At 46.7% G+C, this 21,545-nt stretch overlaps 1 protein-coding gene across 5 annotated transcripts in view; it reads left to right on the plus strand.

Annotated features, from left to right (window-relative positions):
- The window catches only part of Vti1a (vesicle transport through interaction with t-SNAREs 1A), a 306,273-nt gene that overhangs the window by 230,852 nt on the left and 53,876 nt on the right, over positions 1–21,545 (plus strand). The gene's annotated exons all lie outside the window — the stretch shown is intronic.

Below are 21,545 nucleotides of genomic sequence, written 5' to 3' on the forward strand. Positions count from 1 at the left end.
AAAAAAAGGTAATAATTAACAAAAAGGTGTCACTTAAAAATGTCGTGACACAGGATCTGTGTTCCTCATAGATAAGCTTGTCTGACACACCTTAAGTCCTGTGTCAGTATTATCAACAGAGACAAGTACAAATAGACCGCAATGGTTGAAATCTCAGAGAGGAGAAATAAGAAAATAAATTGGTTCTCGTAGCCGTAAACAGGTCTACTTCTTTTTCCTGTGCTAATAATTGCAGTAATTAGCATTGCTGTGGGCCACATAATATGCCACCACTGTCAACAGGCCTCAAAAGACAGAAGTCTCCATGTAGCCCCATTTACCATTGAAAACCCTGAACCTGTGAGGCTAAGAAGTTACATCTCCTTGTAGAAGCTAAGGGGGACTTCCACACCCTGCCTCAGACCCTCAGAGTGTACAGGACTGTAGTTGAGAAGCGGCACAGCCGCCTCACCAGACAAAGTGGCTTAACAGCAATCTTCTGTGTTGTGGCCCTCTACCATTGAGGCATACAGGGGGCATGAAGGCAGGGAAGGGCTTTTGTTGCTAAGCCTGACAATCCACAGGAGTTGTATCCACAGGATGCAAAGAGAACGAACCTCAAGTTGTTCTCTGACCCACACTTGCACATGTGCATGAAAGACACACACACACACACACGCCCACTGTGGCTCTGGCACAAACACACACACAAAGACACACACACTGGCACTGACACATACACACATAAATGAGCGAATACTTGTGTGTGCCTCTGATTCTGGAGAGTTCATCCAACCTTCTTTGTGGGCAGGACTCTCCATAATCTACTCAGCCCAGAGTCCTGAGGCCAAGGACTGAGCATCCAGACTTGAGATGTCTCCCTCTCAGGGACAGCACTCTGAAGCCCTTGTAGCTGGGTCTGCAGTGAGTGGAATACTCCGGGAGGGAGGAATGACATGAAGCTCACTGATATGGGTGGTTTCAAAGGTGAAGAGGGACGTTTAAGGAAGGTCTCCTGGCTTCTCTGCATCCTGAAGGACTATCCAAACTTGACATTCCCATCTCTGCTGTGAGGATTGTCTCCTGGCGGTCATCACGTGCCCTCCCTGTAGCCCTGCCTGTGCTTGAGCCTGTCCGTCCAGAAGAGGGACCAACTGTGAGTTACCACTACATCTTTCCTTCGAATAAAGTAAGGGACAGTGAGGGCCAGCATCAGGGTAACACTTCTGCCGGTTCACCTCTTATCTTCCCCATGGCTCAGCGAGCTATCTTGCAGCTCAGCGATCTATCTTGCAGCTCAGTACAACTTGTACTTCTAATAAATTTGGGGAAGGGTTACTTTTGTTGGATTTGTTTTTAATCCTTTTCCTTCTCTCCTCCTTCACTCTACTCTCCTTCCTCCCCTCCCTTCTCTTTCTCCCTCCCCTCCCCTCTCCTCTCCCTGTCTTTCCCCCTCATTCTCTCTATTTTTCTTTCTTTCTTTCTCTTTGGACCAGGTCTCATGTAGCCTAGGCTGACCTCAGACTCATTGTTTATAGCCTAGGATTGTTTTGAACACCTTCAGGCCCTCCTTCTCCTCCCAAGAGCCAGGACTGCAGCTGTGTGCTGCTAAACCCCTGTATGTGGAGCTTTGATTGGAAGCCAGCGCTTGCCGACGCTCCTGCTCTTTCCTCTTCCACCTCACTGTTATTTCCCCTCTTCTCTCTCTTTCCAGTCTTCTCAGCATTTACCTTGACCACCTTATAAGACACAACGAGAAAACCAGTTTCCCTAACATCCCCCTCAACCTGTAAAAACCAACATAAGTCACTAAAGACAAGACGGGCTGTTCGGAAAATGGGGCTTTGCAGTGAGGGGTGCTTTACAATGAAAATTCTACTGTAAAAAGAATCTTCTAATAGTTTTTCCCTTGGGATAGACTGAATAATTTATGCATAATGACAAGAAAATACATGTAATTAGTCTGTATAATATATGCTTTCTGTTCAGTTGTATATTTTAAAGTGATTAAGACACTTAGCTTTTTCAGTGGGAACTACCTGCTCTCCTTCTTGCCCTTGAGGTCCCTGGAAGTTTGCTGTGATTGCCTGCGCTGAACTCCTGCAGGACACATGAGATACTGAGGAGAGTAACTGGTACTGAGCGTAACCAGTACTGAGGAGAGTAACCAGTACTGAGGAGAGTAACCGGTGCTGAGGAGAGTAACCAGCGCTGAGGAGAGTAACCAGCGCTGAGGAGAGTAACCAGCACTGAGGAGAGTAACCGGTGCTGAGGAGAGTAACCAGCACTGAGGAGAGTAACCGGTACTGAGGAGAGTAACCAGCGCTGAGGAGAGTAACCAGCACTGAGGAGAGTAACCGGTACTGAGGAGAGTAACCGGTACTGAGGAGAGTAACCGGTACTGAGGAGAGTAACCGGTACTGAGGAGAGTAACCAGCACTGAGGAGAGTAACCAGTACTGAGGAGAGTAACCGGTGCTGAGGAGAGTAACCGGTGCTGAGGAGAGTAACCAGCACTAAGAAGAGTAACCAGCACTGAGGAGAGTAACTGGTACTGAGAGTAACCAGTACTGAGGAGAGTAACTGGTACTGAGGAGAGTAACCGGTACTGAGGAGAGTAACCAGTACTGAGGAGAGTAACTGGTACTGAGGAGAGTAACTGGTACTGAGGAGAGTAACCGGTACTGAGGAGAGTAACCGGTGCAGAACTTTGGCCTGTGACAGTGTGAGGCCTTGTGCAGCTAGCCTTATGAGTTGGGAGTTGGAGGACTGAGAGGGCCTTCCAGCCCCTCTGGAGCCCTGAAAGCTCTGCGTGTCTTTTTGTTGGTGTGTGCATTTCAAACTGAGCCTCACTATATGATCCAGCCTGGTCTAGAACCTAATTTTTTTTTAGCACAGTCTTAGCCTCAACCATGAGGTCCTTCTGCCTCGGCCTGCCTGTTGCTGGACTGTGGGTGTACATCACTCCTGGCGGTGTGACAAGGCGGAAATTGTGTGGCACAGCATAGAACAGAAACATGGAAGGGAAGGTTATTCAATTAGCATATCGATATTACCCATATCACATACAATGAAATGAATTCCTGACATCTGTTTTTAGTTAATAATTTCCACTTGCTTTTGGCCCAGGACTCCTATGTGTTTACTCCACATGGCTCTCCCCCCTCCACCCCCTGCCCCTCAATTAGAGGGTAGATTTCACCCTTTATCTTTGCAGGTAACGGATCCAAGACATTTTTATGTAAATGGACTAATTAATTGGTAGCCTTCATTTGAAGCTTAAAATAAAAGTAATCCTTTTTGAGAGGCATTAACTATTTTTAAAGCCACAAACAATTCTCCCTTAAGTACCTTGTTACAATTAGAACTAAGTTGACAGCAGCAGACATAATGGAAGGCGTTACCCCTTACCTAAGAGCCTTGTTTTCCCAGAGTGATTAAAGAAATCCCTTCACTAAGAGACTGTGCAGCTAACTCCTCACTCACTTGCTTTAAAAAAAAAAAAAAAATCACATTTCCAGAAACGGTTCATATTGTCAAAACTCCATATGACGTGACATAGCGAGAGAAGTCACCCAGAGCGTGCTGTAGCCACAGAGATGTGGAGGCCTCGTGGACGGGACCCCTGCAGCTGGGCTCCTCTGAGAGAGCGTAAGCCTCTCTGCTCTCCAGCTCTATGATTTATGCAAATGAGAAAGCCTTGGCGGTCTCCACTTCCTGGCCAGGCCAGCATTAATCCACTTCCTTCGGGTTCATGTGACCATGCAAATTTGAGCACTCTTGAATAGTCCCACAGGGGCTGTGCCTCTCATTATCCCTGCCCCATTCTCTGGGCAGTGCAAGCATTCAGACTGAATGGACAAGGGTCTAATTACTTACCACATCTGTCAGGTCAGATGCAGCCTGAGAATGAAGAGAACCCCAGACAAGCCCAGCCCTTTCTTTGCTGTGTTCTTCGTGGCCGGGGTCATCCGGCACTGTCTTCTAGGGAATATTTTCCACTCAGTGTTTCATGACCCTTCTGGAAAACAGGGACTCCAGCTTTTGGAGATCCATTACTGGGCCTTTCACATTGTGTGTGGCCTTTACACATGTTAATTAATCTTCCTGAAGACTCACTGAGCATCAGGGAGCCCTTTATTCTCCCTGGGTTGCTGAAGACCAATACAAATGGCAGAAAGTTTTGCTTACTATTTCCTGACCCTGGGCCCTCTCTGTGCATGCTCCTATGCTACCCCCACTCCTAATATGTCTCCACATGACAGATGGGCTACTCACATTACCCTGTCGGCCAGAGTTTGACACAGCAAAGGTGGAGGTCAGCAAGCGGAAGGCATAGCTACAGGAAACAAGGTTATGGCCAAGTTACCTTTTCCAGTGTTGTCTCCCAAGAAAAGGATGGGCAATAATAAGGAGAAAGATCCATGCCTACTGGGGACACCACAGTAAGCCCAATGGGTGCCAACATCAGACACCAACCTGTCTTCTTGTAGGTGTCTTTTGGGTTTAAGGGGAGATTCTAAGTCTGAACTACAAAGCACCGAAGATTATCATGGGGGGCTTTTTTTTTCTGTTTTGTTTTAATTTGATTTTGCCTTTATCTTTTTAAATTTAAAATTCACAAATTAAACAAAACTGTATAAAATTAATCATTTTATTTTTGTTATATTGGTTTCTTGTCTTTTTGGTTTGTTTTATCTTGTTTTATGGGTTTTGAGGGGGTTTTTTGTTTGTTTTGTTTTTCTTTTTTCTTTTTTTCTTTTTTTTCTTTTTCAAGAAAGGGTTTCTCTGTGTAGCCCTGGCTGTCCTGGAACTCACTCTGTAGACCAGGCTGGCCTCGAACTCAGAAATCCGCCTGCCTCTGCCTCCCAAGTGCTGGGACTAAAGGTTGTTTGGTTTTCTTCTTTCTGAGAGAAAGAAACAAAACATGGCACCTCGGGATAAAAAGGTCGGGAGGGCCTGAGAGGAGTTGTGGAAGGCGAAAGAATATGATCGAATTGTATTCTATGAAAAAAATTCAATCAACAACTTGAAAGTGAGCTGTTCAGTACACTTGCAGTGCTAGACAACCGCTACCTCTCTCTGGCTCCCTGGGCTCACAAGCGGCCTCTCTGTCTCTGGCTTTCCCTGTTCTGGATGTTGACTGAAGGCACAACAGTATATGGCCTTTGCCTCTAGCCTCTTTTGCTTAATGCAGTGGGGGTGGGGTGGGGTGGTTTAGTTTTCCCTTGGCGTTTAGAGGGGGTACAGATGCACATGTTTATCCTTCAGCCCGCTCGTTCTCCTCATCTGCTCTCTGGCTTCTCTCTCTTCTGTTGTCTGAGTTTTCCTCAAGGTCTGCAGAGTCTAGCTCTGAAGTAGCTCCCCTCGGTTCAGTTTCACACCCTGCCTGCTGCTGCCCTCTTTCAGATACTGTTCATTCCCCAGCTGGTCTTTCTCAAGCAAAGACATCTAACAGGGTCATTGCCCTGCTCAGTTCTCTGCAATGCCCCTCTGTCCTTCAGATTGGACTCCACACTCCTCATTGTGGCCTCACAAACCAACTCTCTACAATGTGCCCCCCCTCCACTCCTTGGTCTCAGTGACTCCTCTGATAAGCTCTGGCCCAGCCACCTTGAGCTGCAGGTCTCCCACACCTAAAGTTCACTTGTCCTGCATTTCTCTGTGCAGCCTGTGTCCTCCCCAGCCATGTTCTTCCTGCAAGAGTCTTCTTAGCCCCAGCAACTGCTGTACTTCACCTTCCTCCTGATCTGCTTATCAAAAAGAGCTCTTCTCTTTAGCCCCAGTGTCTAAGTTAGCATTGCATCTGAATAGCCAGTCTGTAATTGGGAATCTTCATAAATCTCTACCGATTGCCTACCAGATCTTGCTTCCCAATCTTCATGTCTCTAGTAGCAGCAACTACTGTGTAGCTCTTCAATCAATAATTAGTTGCAGGATTTAAATTCTGTTCTCCAAAGAAAATGCTATGGTAATAAGGAGCCAGAGTCCCAGATAGAAGGTACAGTAACAGGAACTAACATTCAAAGTTCTAATCACTTTAGTCATTTGATGAATTTAAGTTATCATGGTAGTTTATCAGGTTCAATTAGAAAATGTAACTTTATTGCAACCCCCCCCCCATTCTGTTCATTAAAGATCTCAAGAGTTTTCTACTCAGTTGCCAGAAATTTTTTTTTTTTTTTTTTTTTTGACAAGTTGTCCAGGGGCACAATAGGTTGATTGAGTCTGGATCAGGCTCGGTGCACTTGATCCACTGCACTCAATGTAGATGCTCGGCCCAGTTGGAAATGCTGCTGTTCATTGTTCTCAACCCTCCAAATCCACATCTTTAAAAACAATCAGTTGCATTCCTCTTAAATTAAATGCCAAGTAAACAATGCAAATAAAACTATTTTTCTTGCGGAGACAAAATTGAAAATCTGTAACTAATTACAAATTGGCAAGCCCTGGGCCTACAAATAGCTGAACTCTCTACCAATATATCGTTTACAGTGAGCTCAAAACTGGCTTCCTCACACCAGCTGTCCACAAGTTATTAATCAGTACTGTGCCAAGTCCTGGACCTCCCCTCCCCAAAATCATCATAAACATTTAATTTTCAATATGGGCTTCATAAACAAAGCTGTTAGAAATGAGAGGAGGTTTAATTGGTCAGAATACACAAAGCCTGTTCGTGGGATCTGAATTGACTTTCCGTTTAACTATTCTGTTCTTCCTCTCCTCAACTGAGCTGAGATTAATAGTCTGTCATTGTGGCCTTGGCTTTCCTATGGCACTCCTAGGGCTACCTTCCTTAGTTGAAATCTTGGTGAAAAGCGGCCTGCTCATGGACTACAGAAAATCAGGTTCAAGGAATAGCTTTGAGGTGCTACAAGTGGGAGGCAGAATTTACAAATGGCTTTATTTTGGGGGTGGTCCTGCTTAAAATCCACATATTGAAAGCTGAGAAGATATGGCTGTCTTTCTCTGTCCGTCCAGTATTCACTGTAGTGGCTCTCTGGAGGAAGGACTTGCCCCATCTCTCTTATTAACATCTGTCTCCTCTGACTTCGTGTAGCTATTTTAGCCTTCTGAGTTCCTGTAGCTGTGTTTTAAGTCATACAGACAGACACATTGCCAAAATCTTGGCTTTCCCCGCTAACCCTACTCCCCACAATGGTACTGAACCCAATATTTTAATACATGTTGGGTAGGTAGACAGATTGATGGGTAAGTGAGTGAGTAAGGGTAAATAGAAGGAATAAACCTGTGTTGCTTGAGACAGGCAGCAGAGCCAGGGCCAAACCCCAAAGCCAAGAAAAGGCATTGGTTCATAGTTGTATCTTCCAATAGAAACCCATCACTGATCTAAGGTGCACAGCTGAAGAGATCTATACAGTCTCGGTGCATTCCGAGAGAAGCAAGCAATTAGTTCTCTTCAACCTCACAAAGGTTGCTCTGTGGGAGATCAATGACACACACACACACACACACACACGCACACACACACGCACACACCTTGTAACTCCCAAAAACCTGAGTTAGGGCTAGCAGCTTGAGATTACCTGACACACATTGGGGCTTACAGTGAGGTGCCTCCTCGCTGACAGAACCGCCTCAGTTAGAAAGCAGGTTGTAGGGAGGTACTGGACGAACTCATATGGATGCTCTAAGAGGGATGCGGGCACCAATGGTTCCAGAGGACATCATGCTCTCCTTCTGTCCCCACACTCTGAGTCTGCAGTGATGAAGCAGGCTCTTGGGATTCCCGTGAGATTCGTTACCATTCAGAGGATGGTGAAGATGGCACGTGTCCTAGCACAATAACCAGGCTGCACTTTTAAAGGCCTTTTTTCTGCAGTGTGCTCCCTGGGAAGCCTTAGATAGGGTCTGTAGTATTTTAGGTACCCTGTGGGGAAGGGGCCTGTGTTTCCAGGGGGTGACAGAGATGGCACTGAAAGTCTCAATCCAGCCCTGTGATCTGGAGGCAAGGCCTCTGTGAGGAAATGCAGCGCTTCCTCAGAAATAGAACAAGAGCAGCCCATCCGCGAGGAGACAGCTGTCAGGTCAGCTCACTGAAGCCTGCAGCGATCTTGGCAAATCGTAGCTGGCTGGGGCCACCTTTCCTTTCAGGACATACTTCTGGGGATCAAAACTATATTTCTCAGTGGATAATCTGCCGGTGCTGCATGACTGCCCTCGTAATGCCTTCTGCTTGTTCTGTCATGGTTGGTCTGCTACCTGAGCTATAGACTTTGTGCCTTCCCGTGGGTTTGGGTGAGAAACTGGAGCTACAGTGGAGCTGTGACCATGTAGGCAGCTCCTAACATGGCGGTGCATGCCTAGCAAGTCTGTGCAGGCCCAGCAGTCATGTTTTTTCTGGCTAGTGACACTTGAATTGTTCCTGCACCTTAATCCAGTTCTTATCCTTGTTAGTCTGAGAATGGAGAGTGAACTGAGTCTGGTCCTCTCCTGGGTTCTTGTTAGACAGGATTAGAGTCTGTGTGACGAAGGACAAGCCAAGTGTGGGACTCTGCTTACGATCTGAGCCCGAGTCTTGCCTTCGGGGTGGAGCCCACTCCTTTCACTGGGCCTCATGCAAAAATCATCATTCTTGCCTCAGTACCTCCCCACTCTCCTCCATACCCCATTTGCCAATCTGTGTTCTAGAACATTCCATGCTGACTTGGCTGTCCTCCAACACTGTGAGCCTGGAGGACAGGGGCCGAGTTTCCTCTTTCCTTTTTATCTGAGGTCTGAGAACAGTGCTTGGTACAGGATGGAATGCCTAAGGAATTGCAAAATTTCCAGGTCAGGTAGTGTAGAACCACAACGCTAAAACTCAGCAGACAGAGGCAGAAGAGTCAGGAGCCAAGCTCCATACACAGTGAATTGAAGCTACATGAAGCCCTGCCTCAAAAACAAAAGGAAGAGGGGAGACATAAGTGTGTGCATTCGCACACAGCAGGATGGAGAAAGCAGAGGCCTGGGGGAAACTGCTCCTCTCTCCTTCCAGAAGCAGAGACAGCTCCTTGCTCAGGCTCACCAGGGTCTTAATGGCTGTTTCCCCAGAAGACTGCTTCATTTACAGTGTGACAGAACTCTGTTTGCCTTGGGCTGAGTGCTGGCCTGCCTTACATTTCCAGCAAGGACAGCCTGGGGAATCCCTCCCTGACACATGCTGCATTATCTGGGCCCCCAATTTTCCAGAATACAGCAGTGACCCATTTGAATGAACCATTCCAAGGCCTGAGCTGGCCTGGAGTGGGTCACAGATCCCCCGCCATGCATGTGACCCTTGAGGTCAGCAGTGGCTGTACTGCCAGCTAGACAAGGCTGGTGAAATGCTATGGAGCCCGGCCCTGGTTACCTTTCCTGACACCTCACTCTCCTGTGGTGACTGCTCAAACACAGACTGCCTGTCACCTTGTGCTCCTTGTCTAGGAACTCAGCAGTCACACGTGTAGAGAACCTGTCCCCACCCCTTATCTGGGGACAGGCTCAACCTCACTTCCTCTGGCCTTCTCAAAATCTTTGTTTCCAAGTTGTTAAGCAGCCATGGGGGAAGTAGGACTTTTCCACTCTGCTTTTCCGTTCCTCCGCCCTCCGAGCTGAAGCCAGGAGAGGAAAGGTGGCCGGCTGTCTTCCCACTGGCCTCGACACTCCAGCCCTTCAGGCATGTGAGGCTTTTGAATTTTTGTCTTCTGTGGTTCAGACTTTTGGCTACCCCACCCCTGCTTCAAGCTCAGCCTAGAGAAACATATGGCCCCAGATTGTTCAATGCCACAGAGAGGGCCCCCTTGCTACGAGGCTTAGAAGATGAAATGCGGTTTTCCAAGCCTCTTTTCATTGACCGTCAAAATAACAAGCAGAGTCTTATGTCTCAACAGAGACACTCTTCTCGCTCAGTTACTCGGGGAAGAATGTGCCATTGTCTCTGCTGTGGGCTTTTGTTTTATTTGTAAATTGTGCATGCTGCATGCTATGGAATACCGAGAAACCACACACCCTGACTTGTTACTTGACACACAGAATGTGCGATTACAGATTGTTTGAACAACAGTGGACTATTGACCCGCCATCCAGATGTGTGTGGAGTTAACTGTGGGAATGGCCACAGAGGAGGATTATCCTTCCTGTCAGAGGGGCCAGTTCCCCCCGAGAATGGAGCCATGAACACAGAAGCTCCTTGCCACAGTAGTTCCAAATGGCTCCTCAGAAGGAAAATTAATCCTTGTTTAAAAAAAAATTAAGACCAAGTTTGTTCTCCTAAAAGTCAGCCATACAAAGGAAATACTAAGCAGCAGCAAATGTATGCAGCTTCTGGATTCTACTTTTAAAAATATCTAGAAATTCAAAAGACTCTGGATTCGTGATGAGACTCCAGTAATCCCAGGCTTGGTAAGGACTGGCTAGAGACTTCCTAGAGCCCTTGGTGACTAGTAAGCATGTAGAATGAAGATGGAGGAGACAGCTCAGTGGGGGGCGAAGTGCTTGCTGAGGAATCATGAGGGCCTGAGTTTGAACCCCTTGTACCCAAGTAAAGTCTGATCTTATAGCTCACGTCTACAGTCTCAGAACCCCTGTGACACATGGGAGATGGGACAAGACAACCCCCCAAAGCTTCAGAGTCAGCTAGGCTGGGACGCGAGCACAGAACAACAGGAAGCCTTGTCTCAAATGAACTGGAAGGAGAGGATGGACACCCAGAGTTTCCTCTTCCCCTATACCTATGCAGCACGCACACACAGATAGAAAAGAATGCAAATTGCAATAATTGTTGGGGAAAATAAGCAGCTGCTGCAAATATGAACCATGGAATTGCTACATACCTCAGCATTCTCATGCTTGGGCATCTGTATCTAGACAAAGGAAAATATTTGTCCCCACAAAAAAACCTGTGCATGAATAGTCATAGCATCAATATGCATAGTACACAAAATGTCCATCAGCTGTTGAATAGACAGATATGCCAAATTACACATGTGTAACTAAGAGTGGAGAGCTGATCTAGGGTGAATGAACCTTGGAAATGTGCTCGATAAAATAAGACAGACACCAAAGTCCCCGTGCTGTATGAGTCATCAGTCAGGCAGATCTACAGAGCAGAGTGCTTCAGGACTGAAGGTAGACACGTGTTTCTTCACCATGGCATTACTGGGAACCAAACCCGAGCCTCACACACGGGAAGCCACACCCAGCCCTCGGGTTTCTATCTGGAGTGATGAAATGTTCTAACGTAGGCTGGGATGCTGCTTGTAAAACTGAGCAGATGCACTCAAGCCTTTTGAATTTTAAACCTTAAGTGGATGAATTATACCTCAATAATACTGTTGAAAAATAAAAGCAAATAAAGACATTTTCAAGCAAAAAAAAAGTATTGGAAAGAAAAAAATTTAAATTAAACCTAAAACAGGATTATCTTTAGAACTCACGCAACTGAACTTTGTGGTGACATGGAAGAGGAGGGGACAGGTTTTAAGTTTAGCAGCTTATCTCTTCTCCTTCCTTCTTTCTCTGGAATGATCTGTCACCTGACAATGTCAACACTTGTCTGTCTTGTTGGAATCTACAGCAGTAATCGGGCACCCAGCCATCAAATAGCCTCATTTACCTTTGTGTGGTAACATGCCCATGAGCAATGCATATCAAAACATATGATTTTGAGCCTGTTTTAAATTCTGTATCAGGCAAATTAAAAATAAATAAATAAATAGTGAAGCATCAGGCAGTCACAGGAAACAAAGACAGATAGGAAATCCTCTCCAGTTTCAGTCCAAACTCCACTCTCTAGCTTAATCTAAAGAAAAACGTGGAATTTCCTGCAGAGTGATTAATTGGCTGGCTGTGGTGACATACAGGGTCTCTGAGCTTGACCCGGCAGGTAAAGGCTAACTGGTATGTTAAGTTGATTACACAATTTCCTCTAAATATGTTGACAAGTGGTTTGCACAGTTACCTTGACCTTTGCCCTTATAAATGCACATTTATAAATGGCTTGCGTTTTAAGCCAAAGCAATGCCTATTTTAGATGTGGCATGTGTTGAGTAAATAGCCTGACATGCAGCCCTGGCTGCCTAAGCCTGATATGCAGCCAGGTCAGATTATGGGAGTCACTGATGTTGAAGTGGCTGGACTCACTCAGGACAGCAAACCCCAAAGTGTCTCCTCATCCTATACAGTGTGTTGGAAATGTGTTCTAGAAATGTCGTGAGCTGGTCCAGGAGTGCGGCTGCTAAACGATTCACAGCAAATGACAAGTAGGTTTAGCTTCAGTGCTTCTTACAGTTCTCCTTTGCAAGATGTCAGTCCATTTAAACACACACACACACACACACAAAGCAGCTTTACATTTTTCTTCCAAAGTAAAATGAAGAAACTTTCCAGGGAGCATTTCTGTGCTGTGAGTGTTTTCCAGGAAGATAATAGACCCTTAGGTACTCTAGAGAGTGTCATTGGAAGTACTTTTTGTTTTAGAGTCATGTGGCTTGCTTGTAGTTAAGGAGGAGTTACAACACTCTATTATAAATGAGCAGGAAATGCAGCCTCGGGTAATAAATCAAACTGTTTATCTACTGTTTCAGAAAACAGCTGTTTATTTGTAGATTTATACACTGAGCACCTTTCCTGAGCCTGATATATCCTGATTTGATAAGCAAAAAGAAACTTGCCAGCGCTGTTGATTTAGCTGGGATCTATCGGCGTGTGTCTCTTCCCGAGTGAGTTAAGCAATTGGAAAATGAATTGGGTTTTATGTGTATGTACAAAGATAATACCGCTTATGTTCTCCAGGTCTCCAGCACGACAAGCCTTGAGCTCTCTGGGAAAGCAGCTCATTGTCAGAGCTCAGAGGCTAACTGTGTGCCTCAGCTAGTCAGTGGTGATGCCCAGAAACACTGTGCAGAACCTTCACAAACCATCTTCATTCACTAACTCTTACATAAGATGAAACTCACCCTCATGAAATGTTTACTGCTCTCCAGCAATGAGTCATGCAGTAATGGTTTCTCTTGATTTCATTAGTTCCCTCGGGTCTGCAGCCCTTCACTCTCTGGCTGGCTCTAGACTTGAGGGAGGGCAGGAGGGCAGCCTCCTGCCTTGAGGCTCCTCCTGAAGTAGGAACCATCCATCACTGACATCCTCCTCCTCCTCTCCCTTCCCTTCTTTCTGGGGCTCACCAGTGCCCCCTAGATGTGTGCAGGTGATGTGAGCGCCCCATGCCTATTCCCAGCCTGGGAGAAAGGTTGAATTTAAACTCCACATGCAAACCTCAGGTTGCATGAACTTCCTGCTCTGTGGGATAACGAGAGAACTTTGTGCTGCCTCTCAGTTTTCTTCTTTATGAGGCCTTCTTAAACTGAACTATTTCAGACTGAAAGCTTTCTGAAAGTCCCAGAAACTCATCAGTTGGGTGTGGCTGCTCACAACGGTCATCCTAGCACTTAAAGGCTAGCCTGGGCTATGTAGTAAGTTCTAGGCCAGCCTTGACTAATAAAAGAAACAAAAGAAGGAAGAAAGGAAAAGAGAATGGAGGCAGGGAGTTTAGGGAGAGAGGGGTTCCCTCCCAAGTTCTCAGTTTCAGTTGTTTGAGCAGCAGCCTGGAGGGGCTTGGGGGAAGCCCACGGCTCTTGTGTTCTTCCCTGTCCTTACAGCCCCCCACCCTCCTTGTCCCACTTCCTGCTCCTGCCTCTGCCTTATGCCTGTCCTGTGCTCTTACCCACTGTGCCTTTCAAAGCCAACCTCCATCTGTGTGGCTGTACTTCCAATGTAGCCACACCTGCACACTAGCCCCATCCCCAACAGGAATCTTCCTGTAACCCAACAACACAACCCAACAACAAGAAGGAGCCACATGGCACTTTGCAAATTCTTTCATAAGCATAAGCAGCCTTACTTGTCCCTGAAGAGAGCTAAGCTTTCCAGGAGCAGGTCTGAGTTCGGTGGACCTAACACTAGAACATGTTTGTTTAGGTCAAGATATAAAGTACTGTGGAGAGATAGCTGTCACAAATAGCAGGACATCCAGAAAGCTCTGTGGCTTGATTAATTAACTTAATTAACTGATAGATGCACACTGTTGTTGGTCTCTCTGCTTTAACTTCCTAGCTCTGGCTATTGTTCTCATGTAACTATTTTGTGATACTGTTTATGGCTAGAGAAGGGGGATACTTCCCTTTTCGTGTGGCACGCACACACCTGAGCGTTTCCACAGCTTCTCTCACCTAGCACTCCCTGATAATACAAGAGTCTCCAGAGGCCATCGGGGCTGTGGCCCAAGGTCCCAGTGGAAGCAAACCCTGTGTGCTCGCTACTTTTTCCCTATGATCCTAGGATAAAAGCTTAATTTATAAACCAGACACAGTAGGTGAGCAGCATGATAAAAAACAGTTACAACATTACACTCTCATAGTATTTAAACACTTGCAACATTGCATTATCATAGTATTTAAAGAGTTACAACATTACACTCTCATAGTATTTAAAGCTCACAGACTGTTTATTTCTGGGCTCTTCCGTCTAATACTTTCAGACTGTGATGTAACTGAAACTATCAAGTGGGAACTGCTATGATCACTTTTGCGAGCAAGTGAAACCTCTTGGACTTCCTTTCCATCGCTGAGCATGGGGCTGGGGGTTTTATTCACGGACCTCTGTATGTCTGCCTCAAGCATGTGCACTTCCTGCTCTCCCCATGTAGGTCTAGTGCCTAGTCTCCAGCTGTGCCACACATCACAGTAGGTGACCATTTCCAGCCCAAGATGGCTAGCAGTATTTTCTCAAAAGCTGTGCATACCAGGATCCCACTATATCCAAGGCCAACTACCCTAACTCCATTTCCCCTTAACTGGGTTCCCAGAAAGCCCACAGATACACCAATGCTACCAACACAAAGCAGAGGCCTTGTGGAGGGTGGGGCTGGGGGGGGCAGCCTAATAATGTCTTGCAGCTGATAGGTCTTATTGTCACAAGGTTAACAAAAATATATAAGCAAATGAACAAAGTGCCAGAGTGTAACCTTAATTTTTTCAAATCCTACTTTTAATGATGGTTCTTAAACATTTTAACCTCCCTTCTAGCTCATCACCCACCAGAGGTAATGGAAAAGAAAGGCTATGGGGAGAACCTGCACATGGGAATAGGCCTCTGTCTGTCCCCAACAACAGGCAAAGACAGGAAAGACCTCCTAGTTTTATTCTAGAATGGCTAAGAGTCAGGGTTTGAAAACTCCTAACAAGATGGAGATAGCCAGCCAGGTTCTTCTTTCAGTACATTGGCACCTGTAGAAGAATGGCTTTCTGTTTCATAAGCCCTCCATGTCTGTAAGCCCCTGCTGTACACACGGGTGGACCTGTCTCCCTTGGAACAGATGTGTTTACCAAACAGGAGGTGAAGCGTCTTGCAAGCCCCCTTGTTCCCCAAGAAGGACAGGATCAGGGAAGTGGCAGAGCCATGATAGGAAAGGGTTTTTTCACGCTACAGAGTGTGAACTGATAAGCCTCACACTCACAGGGTCACGAGAGCACCTCCCCAGCCAAAGTTAACTGACAAGTGTGACTCGGCTTCTCATTTTATATGGAAAAGAAAAGTCAGCAATCACTGCTAGCATGAGCGATGGCGCTGGCGCTGACCCCGTCTGTGCTTGACTTTCCTACTAAAGAAACCAACGGCTCGCTTTCTCATAGGCCTGAAATAGAAGGTTGCATGATAAATATGCATTCATCATAATAGTCCCATTCTTGGCAAGACTGAGTCCCTGCACCAACATGTTTACATTGCTCATCTCCTTTGACCCCCACACGACCCCCCTGGTGCAATTTCATTTTATATCTGAAGATGGTAAGACTCGGAGAGTTTCCTAGTCATTTGTACTGCCTGACCACAAAGTCACCAAGGGGCTAATAAGTCCAGGCTTTAGTCAAGACAGATAGTTTGCACTTGACCCAGTAACACAGAGAAGTTGGTCTGCATCCCCCTCCAGCCTCCTTCCTGGGGACGCTTCCTTCCCTCCAAAGTTCCCCTGAGAGGAGAATGTGCAGAAACACTCAGGTGGTCCTTCACATGGTGGGGAGCACCCGAGGGCCATGCTTTGTCATTTACCACAGAGGCTGTGCTAGCTGGAGTTGCCTGGTTTTCCTTTTCTCTTGTGATACCTAGAATAAAACTTAAGACTATTAGTCAGGGATCAAAACAAATACTGGTCATGGCAGCCTTGGGTTGGGCCTGATTGTTCTTTGTTCCTCCTTAGCGGCCTGGGTTAGCGGAGAGGAAGTGCTTCAAAAAAGAGTACATGAGAACCTGGGTTCCTGCAGAGTAGCTGAACTCAGGCACTGCCACCTACACAGTCACACAGGGTCCCCTCTGTGTTGTCCATTGACACCTCACAGTTTCACCAGGCTGCTTTTGAAAAGCTCCCAGGAAACACAGGCGCACTTACACGAGCCAGCTGCAGGCACTGTGGCTCTCCAGCACTCAGACTGCAGTTTCCCTCAACAGTGCGTTCATAGGTAGAGGGTGTGATAGGCCATGACAACAAGAGGGGACCTAAGGAGAATAATATGCCTCTATGCCTCATTTCATATGTTGAGAAACTGAGGCCGAAGGAGAACAAGGGACTTACCACAGGCCACCAGGCTAACTGTGGTAGACCCTACACTGGGATCCCTTCCAAGGGACCTTTCCACTGTAGACAGCTGACATGTCCGCCTTGGGGCAGCATCACCCACACAGGTCCTTCCCATGGCACATCCACATGCACTGTTTAGCTTAGTCATCCAGCAAAATTCCCTTCTGGGTTGCATGAGAACTTTGCTTGGAGAAGACTGGCTGCCAGAGAGGCTGAGCCCTTTTGTTGAGGTGGTTAGTTTCTCAGTGAAGGGCAATAAAAGCTCTTTCCATCAATTCTGTTTCATTTGTACAGTGGGTGACTCACTCACTCACGGAGCGCTGGTTAGCGTGTGCGTGTTCCCTGAGCCAGCTTGGATTTCTTCAGACTCACAGTCCACAGCAGAGACGCAGAGCAATCTTTCCGGGCTCCCCACGCTCTGTTTCTTGTCCTGAGAACAAGTGGCCTCCACTGTGAGGGCGGCACCTCAGTGAAGTAAATGTACTTGGGGAAGGTTGGGAAAACTGAACTGTTGCTCATATCAGTCCATCTCTGCCAGTGGAATATATTTTGGGAAATGCTTTTATCTCATGCACTTTAAATATATCCCTAGCCTTAGAGTTGGAGTTAACTCACTTGACTTCCGTGTGACCCAATTACTACTAAGACCAGTCTTGACTGTTGCATAAATTGGTCAAAGTTGACCCATTTTCTGATGGTGTTGGTCTGGGTGGCTTTAATTTTTAAACTAAATACTAATTGATTGCCCAAGAACAGTGTGGCACTTGTGTTCCAGTTCTAAGATGGGTAGGAAACATGCAAGGAACTGACACACAGACACCAGGTGCTGCCACCTCCACCGCTTCTCACTGACACAATTTGCTCTGTAGTCACATGACTCAGAAAAGCTGCATTCTTTGAAAAGAGAAGTTGAAGTTGGAGCAGGCCAAGCCTATCAGAACTTGCACACCACATTCCACCATGTAAATGCTCCTCAACCGAGGCCCTTCGTAATGTGAAAATATCACAAATCAAAATGTACTTAAATACACCCAGCCAACCCCGGGAGCCTCCAGCCGACGCTGGGAGCCTCTAGCCTAAGGGTATGCTGCCCTGGGAGTGGGCAGTTTCCCCTAGTGATAGACAGTGCTGACTCAGCTTCCTGCTGAGAGAAGACCAGATTCTCATGGGGGTTACAGTCAGTTTCTGCTGAGAGCGAAGGATTGTAAGTGGGGACATCACCAGGCAGGGGCCACCTGAACCCAGCTACATACACTGAACACTGCTTAGCCCTTGACAGGTTTGCGTGGAAGCCATGGGAGAGATGCAAGCTGGGGGATGACCCTGTGTTCCTGGACAGCTCACTGAAGGATTCATGTTGTGTCTGCTTCACTCTGTGGGTGTGGCAATACCTCAAGCTGAGCACATAGTCAAGGGAGAAGACCTTTAAGGAATCAGGTGGTGGAGACTGAGTAAAGCCTGGCTCTCAGGCACACTCCCCAAAGACACTTTTGAGCAGATGATAATACATTAGAAAGTGAGGGACCTGGATAACGATACTCATAAACTTCAACTGTAGTGTGGTCTACAGGCCTCAAGAAAACCCCTCTGAGGTACTGACAAGAGGCTGAACACCAGGACATTCTCAGCAACACTGGAAAAACAAGAACTCAGAAGTAAATACTCACCAGTTGCTAAGAAAGACTCACCTACTAGAATACTGTATATCAGTCAAAATAAATAGGCACATCCCAAAGCTACCCACTGATTCAGGGTCACTCAGTGTTGTGCATGAAGGGGACAGCGTATTTGTAGATCCGTAAGAGTAAAACTATAAAAACAGGAGCAAAACCACTCGGTTTCCAGCTAGTGGAGAGAGAGAGAGAGAGAGAGAGAGAGAGAGAGAGAGAGAGAGAGAGAGAGGAAGGAAGAGAGAAGAGAGAGAGAGGGAGGGAGGGGAGGAGAAAGAGAGAGAGAGAGAGAGAGAGAGAGAGAGAGGGAGGGAGAGAGAGAGAGAGAGGAGAAAGAGAGAGAGAGAGGGAAAGAGAGAGGAAGCACACCAGCTGCCTTGGTAACACATCCATTCTCCTTCCAAAAGCAGCTCAGCCTCCACTCTGGAACTGCCTCAGGTGCTCTGACTTGGAAGGACAAGGCTGGCTTTTAAATGCATGCCTTGAGCAACAGCCCAAGGGAGCGAAGAGTTGAGAGTTCCACTTTACAGCATGGTCGAGGAGAAACCAAGGGGGTGCTCTCCTCACCAAGGGGTCTTTGCCAGCCCCGACCCAAGGGTCAAGAGAATTCCAGCGTAGGAAGCACGACATCTGGCTACCCCCAAGACCCAGCTAAGTCATCCAGAGTTGTTTGGTTGTTAATGGAATCTGACTAAGTGTGCACATGAAGGCTCCTGTAGAATGGCCTTAATTTGTGCTTAGGAATGCATAATTTTATCAACATCCCTGTAATTAGATATTGTGCAAAGGGATGAAGGGTGAGCAATGCTGTTGCACAGAGCAGTGGCCTTCAGCTCCTTGCTGTCTTTGAGATAGCGAGGGTTTCCATGGGCACGTCTCACGTGGGTTTGCTTACATTCACATCCAAAAAGGAGAATGAAAATTTCCCAGTTGGCTTTCCCCTCTCTAAGGGTAGGTTTGTAAATGCATAAATAGGTGTTCTCTCCTGTTCACTTCTCTGCTGTTGTCTCCTGGATACTTGACTTCCCCCTATTGTCTGAGGAAAACTGTAAATGTGGTGTTGGAGGTTGTATGGCCCTGTACGTTAACGTCAGCACTTTAGCTAGAGTTTGGTAGAAAATGTTTGTTACTTGAGGAAGAATTAGTGCCGTAGACACTCTCTTCTGTTGAGAACCTCAAGAGGGATCTGCTTAGAATATGGATTGCAGCTCTTCAGCTGGAACACAGATGTGCTTGAGTGTAGACAGAAAATAAGCTTCTAGAGCAGAGGGTGGCCTCGGTCATTGCTGAAACCCACGTCTACTATTGTCAGGCACACAGTAGGTGCTCATAATTCCCTGCTATTGGCTAATAGGAATAGCAGAGCCCAATAATTAACTATGAAAAGATCCTGCAGAGGGTACCTTTGTTTCTAGATGACAAGCCAGATGCCTGCAGAAGTAGAGGGACATAGGAACATGCAGGGACAAGGCTAGCCAGATGTCACACAGTAAGAAGTAGAGGGCTTTGACTGAACCAAACTGTACTGTACGTGGGCTATCTTGTCTAAGTATCTAGTCCAAGCTTTTCAGAACTACCAGATAAGCCAATCAAGACTCACTCATCTCCATTTCTGTTGACCTCCCTGGAAGGCAAATTGAAAAAAATGAATTTTGCCCAGTGAGAGAAGGCCCAGTCCCAAGCAGGTGAAGAACTAGTCCTAACAAGCATGTCTGCAGGGGAATTGCTTTTGCTTTTTACTCTCTGTGGGACGTGGGAAGTATCACACTCCAGACTCAGAAGAATGGTCTCTAGTTGAAGATGCTCATGATGTCACCAAAGCCAGCCTGGGAAGGAAAAAGAAAAGTCAGCAATATAGCCCAGACCTGAAGATGAAGGCCGGCTGTGGGCAGTGACCTGCTGACGGCTGTGGGCTCTTCAGGCTTCTTTTTGACAGAAGCCCATTGGCCACTTTCTTCTGTCTATTGTTGTCTCCCTGGGGTGACCCTAGGTGTTCTGCTTAACTGCTCCACCAGGAGAAAGTGACCCATGGTACAGAATGGTTTCTCTTGTGGCTTTAAGAACTACCAGCACACATCCTTCCGTTGGAATGCATAGGATACTTGTAGATGCTCTGCCCAAGCTCCACCAAGGCTGAACCAGGGGAACAGCAGCTTACTCATTCCATTAATTACATTTAATAGCATGATTGCAATTGTTAGGCAAAGCCTGGCCATTTTAACAGCATTAGGCGAGGTTTTTATGTGGCAGTAAGGCATACACCTTGAAAGAGTGTTAAAAAGCACATTAAAGAGGGGAAGAAAGATGCTGATGTGTGGTAAGGGAGACAGGTAACAGGCCAGTCAGTCCTCCTGTGCCTGCGGCAACATCCTTGCAGAAATCCCATCATTCCACAGGGCTGCAGAACATTTTCTTCTGAACCGCTTACAAGGCAGTTGGAGTCCTTGTCTTACTTACTGACATGCGGTCCTCTATGAATAAGGAGAAACAACCATGTGGCACCCCAAACTACCCACCACGCACCTTTGAGACACTGTGTAGTGTCTGTTCCTACTAAAGCAGGTAGTTTCTTTGGACCTGTAGTCACCGTTTTACATAGACCCAATAAAATCAAGGACACTGCCCATCTTTGCACAGAACCGAGAAATGAAGCAGGAGTCTGGTGCTCCTTGTGGACACTAGAGACTGTGCACTGTGAAAGATGGTAAAAGCAAGCCACTGGCAAGCATGGAAGGGAATGGCATTGATCTCCATGGCTTTGCATCTGTAGTCATTTGGAGAGACTTACATCCTACACTTGGCAGCCCCTTTGCTCAGTAAAGTTCCCATGATAGTGGACACATTCTCCAGTGGCTCCAACTTAGCTGGTCTTTTCTAGTCGGATACCCCAAAGTGATTACAAATGTTCAAGTCTGTCTCTGTAACAGTAGTATTTGTTTGTTTGTTTGTTTTTTGTTTTTGTTTTTAAAAACTCGGAACTCAGGGAAGGCAAGTGTCTCTTTTCAAGTCAGTGTCATCATAACTGCATCTATGTAACCAAGAACTATAAACTGACAGAGATATGGAGGGGCCTCAAGGACATGGAGGCACGAGTTCCTTCCCACTGTGCTCTAGGGAACCGCATAGACAAGAGCCACCACAGAGTCCAGCCAGCTCTGAGCTCCTCCTCCTCCTCCTCCTTCTCCTCTTCCTCCTCTTCCTCCTCCTCCTCCTCCTCCTCCTCCTCCACCTCCTTCTCCTTTTCCTCTTCCTCCTCTTCCTCCTCTTCCTCCTCCCTCTCCTCCTCCTCCT

The sequence above is a fragment of the Mastomys coucha genome, unplaced genomic scaffold, assembly GCF_008632895.1.
Source record: "Mastomys coucha isolate ucsf_1 unplaced genomic scaffold, UCSF_Mcou_1 pScaffold21, whole genome shotgun sequence".
In the NCBI taxonomy this organism is placed as follows: Eukaryota; Metazoa; Chordata; class Mammalia; order Rodentia; family Muridae; genus Mastomys; species Mastomys coucha.